General features: G+C 52.4%; 2 long non-coding RNA genes across 4 annotated transcripts; both read left to right on the forward strand.

Moving 5' to 3' along the window:
* The first annotated feature begins 930 nt into the window (after positions 1-930).
* On the forward strand, positions 931-7226 carry LOC142028148 (uncharacterized). 2 transcript variants are annotated; one of them, XR_012649432.1, is made up of 3 exons: positions 931-1298; positions 2597-3135; positions 6843-7226. It is a non-coding gene; the product is annotated as an uncharacterized LOC142028148 (long non-coding RNA). The 2 variants fall into 2 exon arrangements; XR_012649433.1 differs by lacking the exon at positions 6843-7226 and having other exon boundaries at positions 2597-2699; positions 3008-3891.
* Positions 7227-7783: 557 nt separating this feature from the next.
* On the forward strand, positions 7784-19553 carry LOC142028150 (uncharacterized). 2 transcript variants are annotated; one of them, XR_012649437.1, is made up of 3 exons: positions 7784-8543; positions 16712-16810; positions 18297-19553. It is a non-coding gene; the product is annotated as an uncharacterized LOC142028150 (long non-coding RNA). The 2 variants fall into 2 exon arrangements; XR_012649436.1 differs by lacking the exon at positions 7784-8543 and adding an exon at positions 10386-11145.
* The last annotated feature ends 90 nt before the right edge of the window (positions 19554-19643 follow it).

A 19643-nucleotide genomic window follows, 5' to 3' on the forward strand; every position in this document is an offset into this window, starting at 1 on the left:
AACCGCGCATGCGCGGTGCGCCTTTTACGGCGCTCGCCGCTGTTGCCTGGCAACCAGAGCGCGACACGACGCCTCGGCCACCGCGCATGCGCGGCTGCGCGGTTTACGGCGCTCCTGCCGTTGCCCAGCAACCGGGGCGCGTTACGGCAGCTCGGCAACCGCGCATGCGCGGTGCGCCTTTTACGGCGCTCGCCGCTGTTGCCTGGCAACCAGAGCGCGACACGACGCCTCGGCCACCGCGCATGCGCGGCTACGCGGTTTACGGCGCTCCTGCCGTTGCCCAGCAACCGGAGCGCGTTACGGCAGCTCGGCATGCGCGGTGCGCCTTTTACGGCGCTCGCCGCTGTTGCCTGGCAACCAGAGCGCGACACGACGCCTCGGCCACCGCGCATGCGCGGCTGCGCGGTTTACGGCGCTCCTGCCGTTGCCTGGCAACCAAAACGCGGCCCTGGCGGTCGGGAGCCGCGCATGCGCGGTGGCGGCTCTTGCCGCCCTCCTGCTGTTGCCTGGCAACCAAAACGCGGTACAGCAGCTCGGGAGCCGCGCATGCGCGGTAGCGGCGCGTTTCTCCTGCGCTCTCTTCCGCCACCTATTGAACAGAGTTCGGTACTGCGGCTGGCGTGCCGCGCATGCGCGCTGGCGCGTTGCGCCAAGCGCTCGCCGCTGCCACCCCGCGACCAATGTTCGGTACTGCAGCTCGGAGGCTGCGAGTGCGCGGGGCTGCCCCGGTCCTGCACGTGCCGTCCGACGGTAACGGCAATGCGGCACCGGCGGGAGGTGCCGCCGCGCTCGTTGCTTCCTCCCGGTAAGGAAACGCTGCCGGCAAGGAAAGCTGGCACGGGCTGTCGCTCCCCGGCCTCCCTCTCCTCGCAGCGCGGGAGCACGAAGGGACAGGCGGGGCGCTTACCGGCTGCGGGCAGGAGCTGCTGCGGCTGAAGCTGGAGAGGCCACAGAAAGGTAGAGAAGAAGAAATGGAAGGCCGGCCGGCTGGCCGGCCGGCAGCTGCCTCCCGCTGCAGGCAAGAGAGAGCCTGCCTCTCCGCGTGTGGAAGGATCCCTCTTTGTAGTCCGCAGGGTCCGTATGCAGCACCGACGGTGCGGTACGGCCACGTAGCGTGCGAGCGAGCGAGGCTCCGTGCCTAGGAAGCCTCGTCTTGCAAGACCTATGAGACGCGTGTTCTCCTAGGGGGAGGACGGCCGTGCCGCCGGAGTTACAGAAGAGGAGGGGAGCGGGAGAGGAGCAGAAAGAAGCGCCTGAACTGGCAAATTCTCCTGGCAGCGCCAAGAACAAGAGATGTGGTGAGCCCCGGGCCCTCGGGGCCCTGACTCCCCTCTTCTGCGTTCTGGTCCCTCCCTGCCCCTCCCCTGGTCCCCTCTCTTTCCCACACCGCTGCCTGGTTTTTTTCTTTTTTCTTTTTTTTTTTCTTTTTCTTTTTCTTTCCTCCCTTGTACCTCTGATACTGAAAAGCCGGTCGAAGAAACTCCCTAAGACTCGTTTTGGAGTTTTAGAAAGCAGGCATTCTTCATTGCAGCGCTGGATGCACGGGGGATAGTTCCACCTAGCGTGCATGCCACAGCTTTAGCACAAACAGGTTATATAGAATAAGTAATTGCATGTTAATCAGATTAGAATACATATACGTAAAAACGATGGCAACCGATTATCATAGTACTGCCTACATCCGATCACGCGCAATGAAGGATCCGTTTGAGTCGAAGGGCCGCTTTTGCGACCACCGACCCATTTGAAGTTCTTGCTGGCTGTCCTTGAAGTCTTTATTCTTGTCCTTGTTCTTTGATCTTGAAGCTTAACGCAGTTTCAATCACGTGTGGTCGGTTTCAGCATTGTTCTCGTCTAGCGTACAGGAACATCTAGTCATAAGAGCAAAGAACTGCAAAACTTAGGAGTACCTACCTCTGCTAGTCGATTGCTTGGCTATACTTTTGTCTATTGTTTCAATGGTAGTGTTAGTATAAGATTTCTAATAATTATTTACCAAATCTCACTTTTGCAGTCACCTAGCAGCAAACCAGTTTCCACAGCTGGTACAAAATATTAAAACCATCCCAATATTTAGACGGGCCATACAGAATGTATGGAAATATGCTATCAGAGGTGTCTGAGGGGCAGGGGGAGCGCCGGGGGGCCGCCCCGAGCCCCGGAGCAGACTCGCTGGCGGGACTCGATAGGCACGCGACCGACTGAATAAACGCTGGCCGTCCGTCCTCTTTGCCCTCCGGGCTGCGTTTGCGCTCCCTTTGCACGGGGCGAGGGGCCGTGAGGGAGCCCAGGGGAGGAGGAGGAGGTGAGGCGCTGGGGGGGTCGGGCCGTGCCCCCCCTGTTCCTGCTGGGCTCCAGCTGTTGCAAATATTCTGGTAAAGAAATCAAAATTTAATCACATAGAAGAGTTAGCTTTGATTAAGAAGTAAAATTGTGAAGCATAACGTATAGGATTGTTAAGTTTGAAACGTAGCCATAGAAACTTTAGGAGCTGTGTTACGCGTGACTCTAGGAACCTTAATATTGTTAAAGTTTGAAAGAGCTAACCCTAGAAACCTCACCAGGAAGTTACTGGCTTTTCTACGTTCTGTTTCAGGAAACTAAGGAAACTGTCGTGGACACCAGTTTGCTGCTTGGAAACCCCCTTACCCTTCCCATCTCGATTTGAGCATCGAAGATGCCAGTCAGCAGAGCTAAGTGTAACTGACCAATGATTGTTTTTAAATAAGGCTATTGATAAGGTTATACAATCAAAGGACCGATCGTTATAAAGGTTAAATTTAAGAACGAGCATAGTATGCATTTTTACAGAAGGAGCTTAGGTAACAATGACCCGACAGAAAAAGTCTGTGAAAACTGATGGATTTTGATACTAAGTGGGGCACGCCTTTGGAGGAGCGATCCCCCGTGTCCCCAGCGCTGCGATAAACAAAGTGCCTGCTTCTTAACTTCACGTTGGTGTTAAGGAGTTTTATTCTGTATTTTGGTAACGGTTTTGGCGACCCAGATGAGACCTTGCGAGTGAGACTGGACGAGATTGAGTGTCGATCGAACTCCGGCCGGCACCGAGGTATTCTCGGGGAGAACCGTCACCCTCGACTCGCAAAGCTCCTCGCAGCGTTCCCTGGAAAAAAGGTGAGGCGCTGCTGCTTTGGAATTTGTTTGGAAAGCCTGCCCGTGAGGCGTGGCGAAAGCTTTGCAGGGTTGGGGCTTGGAGGGTACCCGTCTGCAGTGGAAGCCTAGGCGTCTGCCCGTAAGTCATAAGCGAAACCTATTGCTGGGTTGGACTTTGTGTATTATTTGGGACAATTGTCATTTGCATTTGTTTGGTATTTGGTATTTGAATGTATAGAAGTATAATGGCAGTAGCAAAATTGTTTAAGAATAAGAGTGCAGGAAATGGAACTGCTGATGAAAAGATACCAAAAACATCAGCGTCGGGATGTTTATTGGCACGTTGGGGTGAGTCGCAGGAAAAATGGTAAACAAACAGAGCTTACAGTTACAATACTATATTGCAATTACTGTCGTTTTGTAGGAGAGAGAGTAACTGGAATAAAGTGCCATAGGTAGATTTGTTCTTTTTAAGTGAACGTATCTGACGGGGACCGGAAGGGAGTCTCCCAGCAGAACCTCTGGTTACAGCTAAACTGGGAGAACAGAAAATTGAATTTGCATTGACACTAGAGTCACCTTTTCAGTTTTAAATACCTTAGAGGGAGAGTTAAGTTTTGAAGAAATTGGTGGTGTCGGTGCAACAGGTGAACGAGAAACTAGACCCTTCTTTAAGTCTTTCACAATGAAATTAGGAAAGCAACGGGTCACTCAGCAGTTTTTGTATGTGCCAGATTCTCCTAAACTCCTGTTAAGGAGAGATCTATTTGAGAACTTAGAGGCAGAAATTAAATTTAAAAATGGAGAGATTAAAATTTTAATTCCAGAAACTAAACGTATCGAAGCAGTGGCTTTGTTGTTAACAGGATGGTTACCGACAGCAGAAGATTATACCAGTCAAAGTCTAATGCTGTAATTCCAATCGTCTGGACTGGGAAGTTCCTGGTAAATCCGAAAAGCAGAACCTCTGAGAGTTGATTTAAAGCCAGGATGGAATCCGGTAAGAATGAAACAATACCCCCTAAAACCGGAAAGTCAGAAAGGGTTAGTAATGGTAATACAAACATTTTTAAGATACAAATTGTTAACAGAATGTGAATCCAGATATAACACCCCGATCTTGCCTGTTAAAAGGCTAATGAAAAAGATGATAGATTAGTTCAAGACCTCCTCAGAGCAATAAATCAAATAGTACAAGATATTCATCCGGTAGTAGCAAATCCTTATACTTTGTTAACAACCCTAACGGAGAAACAAGAATGGTTCACAGTGTTAGACCGAAAAGATGCCTTTTTCCGTATTCCCTTGGATCCCAATAGTCAAGAGGTTTTTGCTTTGGAATGGGAAAATCCTGAGACTGGGAGAAAAACACAATGTACGTGGACAGTCTTGCCTCAAGGCTTTAAGAATAGTCTTACCATTTTTGGAAATCAATTGGCACGAGAATTAGAGATTTGGAAGAAAGAAAATAATCAAGAAATCTTGTTGAAATATATGGATGATCTGTTAATTGTAGCCGAGACGGAAGAACAATGCACAAAGTTAACTATTAACTTTTTGAACTTTTGGGGAATCGGTGGATATCGAGCGTCAAAAGAAAAAAAAAAAAAAAAAAACAGAAAGAAGAAACTTATGTAAATGAGTTTTAAAATCCTAAAAGGGCAGAGACAATTGGGAACTGAGAGAAAAGAGGCAATTTGTCGTCTCCCCGAACCTAAGACTAAAAAAATTAATGACGAGCATTTCCGGGAGTGGTCGAGTGGTGTCACCTGTAGATTATAAATTGTGGCTTGCTGGCTTGACCTTTATAGGAGCAGCTCAAAACCTCAAACAACGGATTGGACCGATGCCGAGAAAGCTACTTTCCAAGAATTGAAACAGGCTGTAATAGGGGTGCCAGCCCTAGGCCTGCCAGATCTCACAAAGACACTTGAACTTTTTGCTCGTGAAAGAAGAGGTACAGCTCTGGGTATCCTGGCCCAATATTTAGGGCCAAGTGGGCGAGCTGTGGCCTACTTCTCGAAGCGATCAGATAATGTGAGTCTGGGATGCTCCGGTCGTCCGAGAGCCGTCGCTGCAACTGTGCTACTGATCCAGGAAGTTCGTAAGTTTAACCTGAGGACAAAGGATTACTGTACGTTTCCCATATGATAACTGTTGTGCTAAAACAGAAAGGGGGGCATTGGGTATCCCCTAGCAGGATGCTGAAATGCCAAGTGGTGTTGCTGGAACAAGATGACGTTTACCTAAAAGCTACTACCACCGTTAACCCTGTCGCGTTTTCAACAACTGCTCAAGTTAAAGGAGAACTGGAACGTGACTGCTTGCAGACAATCGAAAGAGTTTACTCCAGCCGACTGGATCTCTGAGATGTGCCGCTAGAAGAAACGGATTGGGAACTATATGCCGACGGAAGCGGTTCCATCTGTGAAGGAAAACGTTTATCAAGATAGACGATAACTACTGAGGAGGTAATTGCGTTGCCAGCTTTGCCTTCGACGATATCTGCCCAAAAGGCTGAATTGATAGCTCTTATTCGAGCTCTGGAACTAAGTCAAGGAAAGCGAGTCAACACTTGGACAGACTCAAAGTATGCTTTTGGAGCAGTACGCGCACATGGAGCGATGCGGAGAGAAAGAGGACTGTTACCTGCACAAGGAACCACCATTCAGCACGCAGAACAAATACCGGGATTGTTAGAAACCATTCAAAAACCAACAGCAGTCACGATAATGCACTGTAAAGCACATCAGTTAGGTAAGACCGGTCCGAACGCAGGTAACCGACTGGCCGATAAAGCTGCTAAAGAGGCTGCAGAAAAAGGCATCCTAGCACTAGTTCCAGAGAAAAGTATAAAGTTGCCTAAAGAAGCTCCAAAGTATAATGAAAAAGATGAAGAAATAATTATTAGATTGCAGGCTAACAAAATGAAACAGGATAGGCTGTAACACCGACAGGTCAAATAATAGTCCCACCCACAATAATAAGAGAAGCTGCCCGAGCTGAACATCACAAAGTATACTGGGGAACAGAAAGTGAAATATGACAAAGATTGCTTAAACAATTATAAGCGGATGTGAAATTTATATATAAAATTATCCCCGAATCAGTAATAAGATCATCTTTGGGATTATTAAAGAAGGAAATTTTTTTAGGAGAATATTAGCAAATTGATTTTATAGAATTGCCTTGAAAAGAAGGATCTATCCTAGTTTTAGTTGATATCTTTACCGGGTGGCCCGAGGCTTTCCCTTGTCGCACCGAGAAAGCAAGGGAAGTAGTCAAAGTCTTGCTCAAAGAGATAATACCAAAATGTGGGGTGCCTGTAAGAATGTCATCTGACAATGGCCCTCATTTTATAGCAAAGATTAGGAGACAAGTTGAGCAAAGTATTATCTATAGATTGAGACTATCACACCCCACATAGACCACAAGCAAGTGGGGGAAAAAAAAAAAAAAAAAAAAAGAGAGAGAGAGAGAGAACGAACTATACCCTTAAGCAACAGTCGAGTAAAATTTGTCAGGAAACCTCACTCCTCACATGGGTTAAAGCATTACCCATGGCTCTATTAAGAATCAGAGTATAGCCAGAAGAGAAAGAAAATTGAAGTCACTATGAAATATTGTACGAAAGACCATATCAAGAGTCCTATGTTCTGAGTATCTTGAGTGCCTTTGGAGATAGGTTTTTAAAAGGTGTTATGATTTCTTTACGTAATTCTTTTCAGGAACTTTGTCAGTATGTCTCCACAGCTGGACCCTTAGAATTGGACGTAGCAGCGCATCCCTTCCGACCGGGAGATTAGATTGAATATATATAAAATCACGGAGAAGTGGAAAGGACCGTATCGAGTCATTTTAACAACCCTTATAGCAGTAAAGGTCTGGGAGAAGAACCTTGGCTTCATTATTCAAGAATAAAGAAAGCACCAACAAGAAATTGGAAGTCTAAAGAAACTGGCCCTTTAAAACTGAAAATCTCTAAGTAAGTTTCACATTATCTATTTGGGAAAACAGTTGTGTAAAGTTTATACTATTGGGGTTGCTATTAGGAATATTGTCGAGGGCAGTAATCTTTTTGTGTGTTTTTAGGGTTTGTGTGGGTTTTTTTGAGGGGTTCTAAACATGAGATAAACAAAATGAAACAATTATTGTTTGAGCTATTAATCTTGATGTTAACCGTTTTTGTAATTTGGATTAAAAAAAAAAAAAATCTAGTTTTGTAATTGATTCAAAGTTTGATAAAGACACAAAATTGAACCTCAGTAACAGCCTGCCTTCCGATTCCAAAGTCAGATGAAAATCTAGTTCCGTGGAGAATATTGACATTGAATTTAACCAAAACTTGAGAACAGATGCAGAACAATGAGAATCATTTTAGCAAATTAAATGGGATGGATTTAAAAGGCAATTATTTTTTTAACATTTGAAAGAAGGAGTTAGAGCGTTGTGAATTATAACATTACCAAACCACCCACCTCGTGGACAAAAGAATTAATTTAATCGCCCTTCGGGAGAAACTTGTGCAGGCACCCCTTGGGGCTGTCAGTTGCCAAAAACCGTAGAGACAAGTGCAAAAAGGAACTTGGCATCATATTTGAAATATAAAACGCTGTTTAGAATTTCCTGGAGTTCCAGGATCCTTGTTAGAGCCACCCAGAGTCGGGACCGTCTATGGAAATTTAGACTGCTTTAGACAACCAGAGAAAAATCACACATCCTAAACAGAGCTGTATGAAAGTTTATACTTGCAGCTCCTCTGACCCCAAACTCCAAAGACTTTCTCTAGTAGCTAAAGCTCTAAGATGGGGATGTATTTGTAGAAAGTATAATAATATTTTACATGATCTTTGGTCCCCTCTTAATGACGGAAAAAATTTAGCTTGGAGTTGACTGTATTAAAGGACAGGTGAAAAGTTCAGGGTTAACTGTTTGGGTGACTAGTGATGATATATGATCCACTCATCTTTTCATGAAGGAGAAAAGCAAATCGTGGACTTTAGACTTAATAACTCTATCCTCTCTCTGGAAGAAATCTCCCTTGTGGCCTCGCTGGTGGACCTGGGTCAATGGAAAAGATGATACCTGGCAATCGCCAAGTCTTAGAACTAAACTAAGATGGGTATTCAAATCTGTATTTTGACCCCGGTTAACACCTCTTCCAAATGAGATGACTCTTGACATCTTTCATTCCATCAAGGAAGTGCCTGCTGCTTAACTTCCCATGGGTGGTGAGGAGTTTTGTTCCGGATTTCGGTCCCCCAGCTGCGGGCCGGGGCTGGAGGAGCCGCAGGTGCGGGCAGTGAGGCTGATGGGGACGGCCCCTCCCTGGAAAGGGGGGGCTGCCGGGGGAGGGGCCGGGGCGGGGCCGGTGGGAGCCCAGGCAGGAGCGGAGCGGTGGCCGGGCTGCGGCTGCCCCTCGGGAGAAGGTGAGCGGGGCCGGGCGCCCCTCGGACCGCGAACGTCGGAGGCGGGGGTGGCCCGGGGGAGGTGGGGGCCGCCTGTGCCGAGGCCGGGGGCGGGGGGGGAGCTGGGGGCTCACAGGGGGGCTGGGAGCACGTGCGCGCGGGGGGGGGGGGGGGCGGCTCACAGGGCGGCTGGGAGCACGTGCGCGTGGGGGGGGTGCTCACCGGGCCCCGTGGCGGGGCTGCGCAGTCGCCCGGCGGGTCCCGGGGAAAGCCCCGAGGAGGACGGCTGGGTCCGTGTCGCACGCACGGAGCGGCGGCGGGGCCGCGCCGTGCCGGGGCGGCGGCGGCGGGCGCTGCCCGAAGCTGGAGCCGGGCGGGGGGGGGGCCGCGCCGTGCCAGGGCGGCGGCGGCGGGCGCTGCCCGAAGCTGGAGCCGGGCGGGGGGGGGCCGCGCCGTGCCGGGGCGGCGGCGGCGGGCGCTGCCCGAAGCTGGAGCCGGGCGGGGGGGGGCCGCGCCGTGCCGGGGCGGCGGCGGGGGGCGCTGCCCGAAGCTGGAGCCGGGCGGGGGGGGGCCGCGCCGTGCCGGGGCGGCGGCGGCGGGCGCTGCCCGAAGCTGGAGCCGGGCGGGGGGGGGCCGCGCCGTGCCGGGGCGGCGGCGGCGGGCGCTGCCCGAAGCTGGAGCCGGGCGGGGGGGGGCCGCGCCGTGCCGGGGCGGCGGCGGTGGGCGCTGCCCGAAGCTGGAGCCGGGCGGGGGGGGGCCGCGCCGTGCCGGGGCGGCGGCGGCGGGCGCTGCCCGAAGCTGGAGCCGGGCGGGGGGGGGGCCGCGCCGTGCCAGGGCGGCGGCGGCGGGCGCTGCCCGAAGCTGGAGCCGGGCGGGGGGGGGCCGCGCCGTGCCGGGGCGGCGGCGGCGGGCGCTGCCCGAAGCTGGAGCCGGGCGAGGGGGGGGCTGTGCCGGGGCGGCGGCGGCGGGCGCTGCCCGAAGCTGGAGCCGGGCGGGGGGGGGGCCGCACGGACCGGCGCTGGGGGCTCGGCGGGGACTGCGGCTGCGCCGGCGTGGGGGTGGGCGGAAACGGAAGCGGTGTCCCCTCGGGGTCAGGCAGCAGGGCAGGCTGCCTCCCGGGGCATGCCGGGAGCTGTAGTTTTCGCGGACTCGGCGGCCGGGCAGCAGCGCGGCTCTCGGGCGCGGCGTAGTCCTCGCTGCCGCCGCGGCCCCCGGAGTCCGACCAGGTCAGACTCGGGAGCGTTGCCGGTTTCGCGTGGTTTTCCGCGGGCTTCCCGCCGCGCCCGCTCCCCGACCAGCCGTGCGGACGCGCCTCCCGGGCGCATGCGCTGTCCTGCGCGTGGGGCAGCCCGGCGTTCGGTCGCCGGCTCCGGCCCCTCCGGCGCATGCGCGGTGTCAGGGAGCAGCGTGGCGGCGGCGGGCGAGCGCCGAGACCGCGGGTGAGGCGAGCGATCCCCCCCGGCGGGGGGCCGGGGCGGTGGCGGTGGCGGGGGGGTGCCTCCCGCCCGCCGGCCGCCCGGGGCTGGCGGGACGGGAAGCTGCGAAGCGGCCGCTGCGGCAGGCTCCCGGTCCGCCGGAGGCGAGCCGGGCCAGGGCAGCGCCGGGCAGTTCCCCGAGAGCCGATAGAAGGGAAGAGGGGACGGAGGCGGGCACCCCCCAGGCGCGGCCAGCGGGCGCCTCCCCGAGTTGCCGGAGCTCCCCCGGCGCCTTCCCCCGGCGCCTTCCCCCGGCGCCTTCCCCCGGCGCCTTCCCCCGGCGCCTTCCCCCGGCGCCTTCCCCCGGCGCCTTCCCCCGGCGCCTTCCCCCGGCGCCTTCCCCCGGCGCCTTCCCCCGGCGCCTTCCCCCGGCGCCGCTCGGCCCGTGCGGCTGCCCCCAGCTCCAGCCCCTCCCATGAAGCCTGTGCTGTAGCCGCAGGCAGCCCCCGAGCCCTGTCGTGAGGGCAGCAAGCTGGCCCTCCGATGTTCTCGAGTCTCCCTGAACGTGGGTGCCGTTAGCAGCGGCGCGGGGAACGAGCGGCGTCTGCGGAAGCCCCTGCAGAAGGAGGGGCTCCGGCCAGGGTCGAGCTACGGTAATAACGGTCACTGCTGCCTCTTTCCCTCTCCCAGAGGCCACGCTGTGAGTGCGGTTGTCCGCTCGTCCCCGGGGATGCCGTTGACTGCAGCAGCCTCAGGCTCGCGTGGGCTGTCTCTGCCTGGCCTCCCTCTCCTCGCGGCGCGGGAGCACAGAGGGACAGGCGGAGCGCTTGCTGGCTGTGGACGGGAGCTGCTGAAGCTGGAGAGGCCACAGAAAGGTCGAGAAGAAGAAACGGAAGGCCGGCCGGCAGCTGCCTCCTGCTGCAGGCAAGAGAGAGCCTGCCTCTCTGGGTGTGGGAGGATCCCTCCTCGTAGTCCACAGCAGGTCAGACCGCCAGGGTCTGTATGCATGACCAGCAGCGCGGTACGGCCACGTAGTGAGCGAGCGAGCGAGGCTACGTGTCTAGGGGGCCTCATCTCGTAAGAGCTGCGAGGCGCTCGCGTGTTCCGTTATGTGGAGGACAGCCAAGCGACTGGAGTTACAGGAGAGAAGGAGAAGGAAGATTCTGAGCTGGCAAGGTCTCCTGGCAGCTCCAAGAGCGAGAGCTGTGGTGAGTCCTGGGCCCTCGGGGCCCTGTCGCTCCTCTTGTGCGTCCCGGACCCTCCCTCCCCCTCTCCTGGCCCCCTAGCTTTCTCGTGCTGCTGTGACGTTTGGGGTTTTTTTTGTTTTGTTTTGTTTTTTATTTTTATTTTGCTTCCCTGTACCTCTCCTCTTCTGTCTATTCTCTTGTCCTGCTCCCTCTTCCTCTCCCCCTTTCTCTCTCTCTTTCATTCGACTGCCCCCCTTTCTTTTTCTCTCTGCGTTCTTGTCCTGCTCCCTCTCCCCCCCCGCCCCCAGCCCCCCGTCTTTGTCCTGCAGTCAGTCGCTGTTTTTTCCTTTTCCATCTCCTTGTTCTGACCTGCATCTGCCTCTTCCCCCGCCTCCCAATTTCTCTACCCTGTTCCCTGGCGTTCTTCTCCTCTCTGCGCCTGTATGTGCTGCTCTGTGTCCCTGCCTTCCTATCTCTCTTCTTCCTACTTTCTGTTTCTCTCTCTATCCCTTTGTCTTGCTCGCTGTTGCTGTTTATTTTTGTCATTCTGGATCTCACTGTCCCCGTCCTCCTTCCTGTTCATCTCTTACTCTCTGTGACCCTTTGTGCTGCTTCCTGCCCCTTTTTTATTCACCCTCCCTCTCTCTGCAGGGCTCCTGATACCTCTCTTTCTAAATTCCCCAACCCCCTGTGCTTCTCACGGTCTCTGTCTCTGTCAGTGTCTCTCTCTCTCTCGTTGTCATCGTTCTTGTCTGTCGCTCTGTCTTGCTTCCTGTCCCGTCGTTTCTCGCTGTATCCCTTTGTCCCGCTCCCTGCTTGTATTCGTATTCCTCTCTGTCCTGAGGACCGTCCCAGTTTTTGATCTCCGTCCTGCCGCTGTCCTCATTTTTCCTTCTCTGCCATGTTCCCTGTCCCTCTTTCTGTCACTTTTCCTCTGTCCCTGCTGCTTATTTCTCCATCTCTGTCCAGACCCCTGTCCCGTCCCTTCCCCCCCCGCCCCGCCTTGCTGTCCCTCTGCCTTGCTTTCTTGTGCTACCTTTTCTGTCTGTCTTTCTCTGCCCCGTTCCCTCTCCCGCCCTTTCTAACTGTGTCTCCCGTCCAGCTAGCTGTCGCTGCTTTCTTTTTTCTGTTCCTCAGTATTTTTTTCTTTTTTCCATATCTCTCTCCCACTGCCCATCGCAGTTGGTTTTTTCCCCCTCCGATGCTGGCCTGCTCTTTGTCCCTTTTGTCTGTCTCCTCTCTGTCCTTCTGTCATGCTCCCTGTGTCTATTTAATCCCTTCATCTCTGTCCTGCAGCCCGTCGCTAATTTTTGTTCCTCTTCCGTCCCTTTGTCCTGCTCCCCGTCCTTGTCTCTCTTTCCCTTGGTTCTGCCTCCCGTCCTTTTTTCCTTTCTTGCTCCATCTCTCTGTCCTGCTCCCTATCCCTCCCGCGCTCTCTCTGTTTCTGTGTCCTTCCCCTTGCCTTTCCCCACGGTCTCTGTCTTGTTGTTCCCTCTTTGGTTTTCTTGTTTTCCGGGTGGCTGGGCCCGGCTACCCGCGGGGGTGCTTCGGCTGGGAGGTTTGGGGTGGGGGGCCTGGCCGTGCCGGTGATGGCGGGGAAATAAAGCCTGAAACGGCAATCGAGAAGCGATGCCCTGCCTGTGCTGGGGCTGCCCTGCAGAGGCGTGGGGCCGGGCCCTCTGCAGGTCCCGAGCACTCCCCGAAACTGCGTGTGGGGCCCCGGGGGTGCAGGCCTGTGGGGTGGCTACGCTCGGCGTCGCCCGTGGGCACTGCAGGGTCAGAAGTGGAGAACAAGTTTTCTGTTCCTGGGGCTTGACAACAGGCTCGCGTGGCTGATTTGGGGGCTCGGAAACAGACCGAGCTGCGCGGCTTTGGGCCCAGAAACAGAAGTCCGGCCCTGCGTGTTTGGGCCTTGAGAACAGGCTCAGCAGCCGGGTTTTTTTGGCTCCCAAATGGGCCCCGAGTCAGCTGGTGTGGGGGCCAAAAGCGGGAGCCGGCTTGGCTGGTTTTGCAGGTGGGTGGGAGGGTGTTGGGGGCTGCGGGGGGAAGCGGGGGGCGGGCAGGGTGCGTGGTCCCTCCCCGTAGATGGGGGTCTGGTTGTGTCGGACGCCGAAGTTCGGGAGGCCGGCACGCAGCAGGCCGAGCTCAACATCTGCGATGGTCTGTGGGGGCGAAAGGCGCTTTTCAGACCCCACGTGCCCTCTTTGAGTCCAGCTCTTCTTTCTGCGGTGCTCGGAATAGTTATTAAGTAATTAATCGCCCAAACTTAACGAATATTTACTTGGCGTGTAACTCTGATGTTTAATCCTAATGCTCCAGTTCTGACAGCAGTTGATATGCAACCTTATGGAAAGCCCAGACCGTTGCACGTAGCTGGAGCTTGTAAGGAGAAGCAGCTGAAATCAGCCGGAGCTTCAGTGCGGAGCTGGGGCTTCAACGAGCCAGAACTGTAGCAAGCGGGAGCTGGAACGAGGCGGGGTGTCCGCTGTCTGGAGCGTGCATTAGCCAGAGGCAAAAGTACCTGCGGCTGTAACGAGCAGGGGGCGCGATTAGCTGGAGCGTCTTTTCGCTGGAGCGTCCGTCGGCCGGCCTGCGCTCCCAGCACGGCGGAAGAGCGGCCGGGCGCAGGCAGGGCTGTCCGCAGCAAGCAGCTCCGAGCAGCAGGGAGGTGAGTTGTCCTTCTGCCAGCGGGGAGCCCGGCCTCTTCCCTCGGGCATGCAATCCACGCCACGCTCCTCTCTCTGCGTGGAGTGTCTCTCCCGGTCCGTTCCCGCGGGCAGAAGCGAGGTGGGGGTCCCCCGGCTCACCTGGGGCAGCCCCCCCTCCCCGCGAGGGGGCACGGGCGAGGTGTCGTCGTCCCCTCGGTACCGGGCAAAGGGGAGAGAAACCGGCTGGCGGGAGCTCCTGGGGTGCAGAGCCCTTCCGGCAGAATCCTCCCCTGTCTTTTCACCATTGGCTGGGTGTGACAAGCAGGTTCATTTCTTTGTCTCCTCTTCTCCCAGCGTCACCTTCCGCGTCACACGAAGAAAATCCTGCGTGGTTAATTCCGCTTGCTGCTCAGGTAATCGCACGTATCGGGCTGCGGGAGCGGAGAGAAACACTTGCGAGTTCGAGGGCACTACAGATGCTCCACGTTAAACCCACAGAGAAGGCAAATTTGCTGCTAGTGCCGAAAAGCTGATGGAAAAATTGCTGTTAACAGATCGTGCCCTGTTCCTGAACTGGTCTCTTGATGTGTTTTTGTTTCAGGTGAAAGAATGAAATTTCCTGTCTGGTAAATTCAGAGCTGCCTGTTAGCTTCATTAGGGGGTCGAGTGTTTCTCTTCTCTCTGTTCATACTGATTTTATGGGCAAGCTGGAAATAGCCTTTTACTTTTTTATGTATAACTGAATTCTTAGGAATATGTGGTGTCCCTGTAGTTCATTTTTGAGCACCTAGATGCCAGTAGAAATGTAATGAGTGAAACATGATGGGAACTGGTACTTGATTTTTATTTGGTTTTTTTTTTTTTTCCCTTCCCCATTAAGAGTGTTGATGGCACGTTGTCCCGTGGCACAATCCCCATTCCGTTCAGCGGAGTCTTCAGTCTAGGACTTTTAAGTGAAAAAGTTTGTCCTTCCAAAAAGGGACTAGTCATTCCTAGGACCGAGGCATAGACTTGCAAGGAGAGTCGCTTAAGTACGTGATCGGAATGAAGGCCAACTTTCAGTTGATGTTGCTGCTGTTGGTCTTTGCTTTCATTGATTTCTCCACCACTCCCTCATGGTTGGGAGCTCTGAATCGTAATGTTTTTCAGTCTCTAACACATTTCCACCCCCACCCCTCAAAAAAAAGCAGAGGCAGTGTCTGAAAGTTAATTAGTTTCCTCACAAATGCGTGAGTAAATAAAATGTGAGTTATGATGATTAAAACCATAGAAATGACACCAGTCTTGCAGATCTGGACTATTTCTGAACAGGCATTCATCACATGCAAAAGCCGTCAGGGTACGGATCACCTGCGCTTCATGCTCTGACAAGACAAAATGCTGAGGCAGGGATGAGCTCTGAAAGAAGAAGGGGGGAAAAAAAAAAAAAAGAAGGATACAGGGTCACGGTTTTGTTTTGTTGTTGTTTGTTCTTCGAGAGTGCAATATTGACTGGTGCCAGCCTGCAGAGCTCTTCTGCTGCCTGACCTCTCCTTCTCTTTCGTGGCTGTAATTGTCGTTTGGATAATTGTAGAAGAGCAAGTAAGTTATTTGCCTCTGTGAATGTGCTGGTAATACCAGGGAGGCAAATGCTTGAACCAGTAGTGAATAACTGGGCTACGAGTAGAATTTCTGAAGGAAGAACAGCAGCAGCAACAGGAAGCAAATAGCAAGTGACCAAAAACTTGCGTGTGTCAAACGCATCAAAGCTTTCTTGCCGAATGTTGTTTGGCAATATGTTCCAAATGGCTTTTTTTGGTAAACGTAAATTTTCAGGAAGTTCAGGGCTGTGTGTGGCAAGACGTGTCCCTCTGCGTACGCGTCCTGCTACGGAAATAGCATGGGTCAGTGGCAAGTCCAGCGGCAGGGCTGCTGTTCCCTGCTCTCGACGTTGCCGTAGTAGTGTTGCAGTATTTAGACCTTCACGGACGGGCTGAGGAATGGAAGGAGAATGCCCGTTTTCTGTAAGGGCTCAGAATGCCGACCCTTTTCTCTGCCTGCCGCTCCCCTGTGCGTGAGATGAAGCTGTTTTATTTTTCTCCCTTGTTCCTGGTCTAAATATTTCTGGAGCTGTTCCTGCTGTGGGTTTGCAATTGGTGTTACTGCGTGTTTGTAGCGTTCTGGCGATGGGTCGTTTCTACTGTGGCGAAGCGTCGAGATACGGTTTTGGGTTTAAAGCGTCAGAAACTACGTTCACCGGAACCGGTAACTCGCGGCGTAGGGGAAACCGATCTGGCGCGTGCAGCTGTGCTCGCAGGGGTGCTCGGTGGCTCCTCATCAAAACGGCAGGGTGCGTGCGTGGACATCCGTAGGGTTGCGCTCTGGGTCCGAGAGCGTTAACGTATTTTTGCTGTTGGAAGATGGAATGGAGCGTGTGCCTGTTAAATCTCAGGGCGGTCAAAAGCTAGGAGGGACCCTGAGCGGGTTTGGTGGCACAACTGCGGTTTTAAAAGATCTTGCCCGTTTGGAGCAACGGCCTGGAAATAATGATTCCTTTTTTGCAACGAGGCAGTTCACAAGGACAGATGTGTTGCTGTGCTCTTTAGCAAAAATACTCAACTTGGGACGTATAGGGTGATGAAGCCTCGGCTGTACTAAGGCTTGAGAAAATGTAGGTAGGTCTCCATGTGTGTCACCTGCGTGTATCTAGGAAAGTGAGTTCTAGTGAAAGTAAAGTTGCCAGTGAGTCAAAAAAGAAAGGAAAAAAAAAAAAAAGCACAGTTGTCTGAAAAATGCAAAAGCTCTAGTGGCCCGTGTCAACAACCGTACCGAAGATGACGCAAAAATAGTTTTTCCTCCGCTCAGTCGTACTGTCTTCACAAACCTTCACAAAAAAAAAAAAAAAGGCAGCTTTGGGTTCCTACCCAGCTTTGTGCTAATGTTTTTTTTTCTTCTCTCAGCTGGATGTCAGCTGGCACCGTTTTGCCGTGGTTGCCCTTTCTTCTGCCGTGACGGTACGAGACAGACGGAAAGATTCCGTAGTGGCCTGCAAGTACAAGGTACGCCTACGATGTGTGTCTGCGTTTTTGCAAAGGTACTTGCGGTACGGACTTTAACGTTGAGAGTGTGCCAGCTCTCCTTCTACTTTTTTTTACATGAAATATTTTAACACAAATACTAAAAATAAGTTCTGTTCTGGAGCATGTTACACCTATACAAAGTTTACTTCCCTCAGTTTATTTTCTCTTCCTGAAAGCATAATCTTCTGTTTCTGTGTGCTTGCTAGTAAATGATACTGTGAAGCTAATTTTGTACTAAAAGAGGGAAGAAACTGTTCGTAAGAGTTCAGCTGTTCAGAAGAAACAGACTTTGTTTTCATGATAAAACCTTTATGCTTTTACAGTCAATGATTTTTTTTTTTTTTTTAAATATCTTATAGTAGTACTCAAAAACGTTACGGAGATAATTAGCATCTGTACTAAAAGCAGTCAAGGTCAAAGAAGAGACGCGGGCAAAACAGGACAAATGGGCGTCGCATCTGTGTGTTTTCCAGGCTTTCCCAGGAAGCATTAGCAGCCTTGTAACTAGTGACAGTGAGGCCTGAGGTGGTTTTGATGAGTTACTGCTTCAGTAATGTATTTTTTCCTTTAACCTACAGTGTGTAATTGTGACTTCAGTTGGAAAGAGATTTTCCAAAATGGAAGTCTTTCTCTCTCAAAGAAATTTTGTTTTATGAACTTCCCATCAGAGTGGATCTTCAGAGGTGATCGACTTGACAGTAGAAGTCATCAGTAACAAGACTTTTCACTCTCTTTAAAAAAAGAGGGGGAAAAAAAAAAAAGTCAATTTCCTTCCAAAGACCCAAGCACAGCCCATCTTCCTAAAGTTGATGGCATCGCTGGTCTTTGGTTTCTCAGTTGTAGCAGTCGAGATAACATGAAAACGTGTTGCTCTGCATGCTTCAGTACTGCCAAAAGCATTAGGAAACCCACCAGTCCTTTTTGGTAGTCTGAGGTATTGCAGCAGTGGGGATTTTACAAATTGACTTGCATTGTTTAAACTGTAACTGCCAAATAGCTGTAGTATATGATTTGTTAGGTGTATGTAAGCAGTTAGGTATTTGTCTAAATGTTTAAAAAGAGAGGCAACTGAATGTTATGGGTTTTTTTTTTTTCCTGATGTTTTGACGGAGTGCTCTGAAGTACTTTCTTTCTGTCTGGCTTTCAATGGTGCGTGTCCCTGGCAGTTCAGTAGCACCTCTCTTGGGCAGCTCAGCTGGCCAGGTGTCCCTCCGCGTTATGCAACACGCACAAAAACCCCTAGTCCCATTAAAACTGTGTACTTTGGAGAGAGAGAATTTAATGGTATGAATTCAGAGCTGTGCAAGTTAAGGTAATGGAAAAGGAAAATCAAATACTTATACTATAAAAGTATTTTTATTGGATGTATATAAACATGGGCACACCTTTTTAGTGTAAAGTGAATGATTGAGATTTATTCTTTATTTTTCATTTTGCTCTTTGAAGTTTTCCACTTCGCTTTCAGCTTTATTCACCAAACGAGCAAGATGCAAAGCAGCAGCAGCAGCAGCAGCGCAAGGGCTGTAGCTGTTGCGGTGGATCCATAAGCGTAGATTCTGATTGTGTACGACCTCGTCCCGCAGCCTCCCAGGGTTATCTCCCTGCAGCAGTGCCGTAAGGAAGGGAGGAGACGTTTTCCAACACCGGCGAGAGCGTTTACTTGTATGCTAAGAAGGTGTTCAAAATGGTATCGATTAGCCTAAGTGCTGATTTTAAGTGTTCCAATCGCTCTTAACTTGTAAAGGAGGTGGTGTATTTCGAGCTGACCTGTTCACCTGGCATCCTCCTTTAGCTCAGCGACTCTTCTTGTGCACCCCCAGCCTCTGCTGGCAGGGCGGTATGAGAAGCTGGAAGGTCCCTGACTTAGTCTAAACGCTGCTTAGCAACAACTACAGCATCGGTGTGTTGTCAACATTGTTCTCATTCTAAATCCAAAATGGCCCTGTACCAGCTAGTCAGAAGAAAATGAACTTTATTCCAGCCGAAACCAGGACAACCCCAAACCCCCTGATTCTGGGTCTGCAACGGAAAAAACCAAACAAATTTGGGACTCCTGGGAAAGCCAAATCCGCCTGGATTGGTGCAGCTGGAAAGCAAAAAACCCACCCCATTTTCATGCACAAAACCGCAACCAAAAGATCACCCCTTTTTATGTTGTGGAAAAGCACTGAAACACACCCCAAACTGAGTATTTTGAAAAAGCAGAAAACTCCCCAGTTTGGGGAAGATTGGGGGTGAAGCACAGGCAGTTTGAGGGGTGTTGCCGGGGGTCCTCCCAGTGTGGATGATCTGGTGTGGATGCTCTGTTGCGGGTTATCCCAGGCGAGTTACCTGCTGTGGATCATCCTGGGTGGACTCCCTGGGGTAAGGTCATCCCCACCCGTGTCCCCCCCATGCACCTTTGTACCCTCACCTACCCTCTCCCCCGCTTGTGTTTCTCCCCCATATGCCCCCTGCTGCTCCAGCCCGCCCCCTTCACCCATGCGAGTTTTTAACCCACGCGAGTTGTTTCCCCCCGCGTCCCCTGCTCTCCTATCTCCTGCCCCCCCCCGCTTCCTTTCCCTCCTCTATATTCCACCCCCCCCCACCACCACCCGTCAGGCTCCAGACCCCTGGCATGCTGCCTGCACCCCATTCTCTGTCATTTTTTCTTCTTCTTTTCCTTGCAAGTTGTTGTTGTTGTTGTTGTTTCTTTTTAATGATTAGACTGTTTTCGTTTCAAGCCACGAGTTTTCTCACTTTCGCCCTTCCGCTTGTCTCCCCGTCCCACTGGGGGCGGTGGAGCGAGTGAGCGGTCGCGTGGGGCTTTGTT

Source organism: Buteo buteo, unplaced genomic scaffold (genome assembly GCF_964188355.1).
Source record: "Buteo buteo unplaced genomic scaffold, bButBut1.hap1.1 HAP1_SCAFFOLD_165, whole genome shotgun sequence".
NCBI classification, from domain to species: Eukaryota; Metazoa; Chordata; class Aves; order Accipitriformes; family Accipitridae; genus Buteo; species Buteo buteo.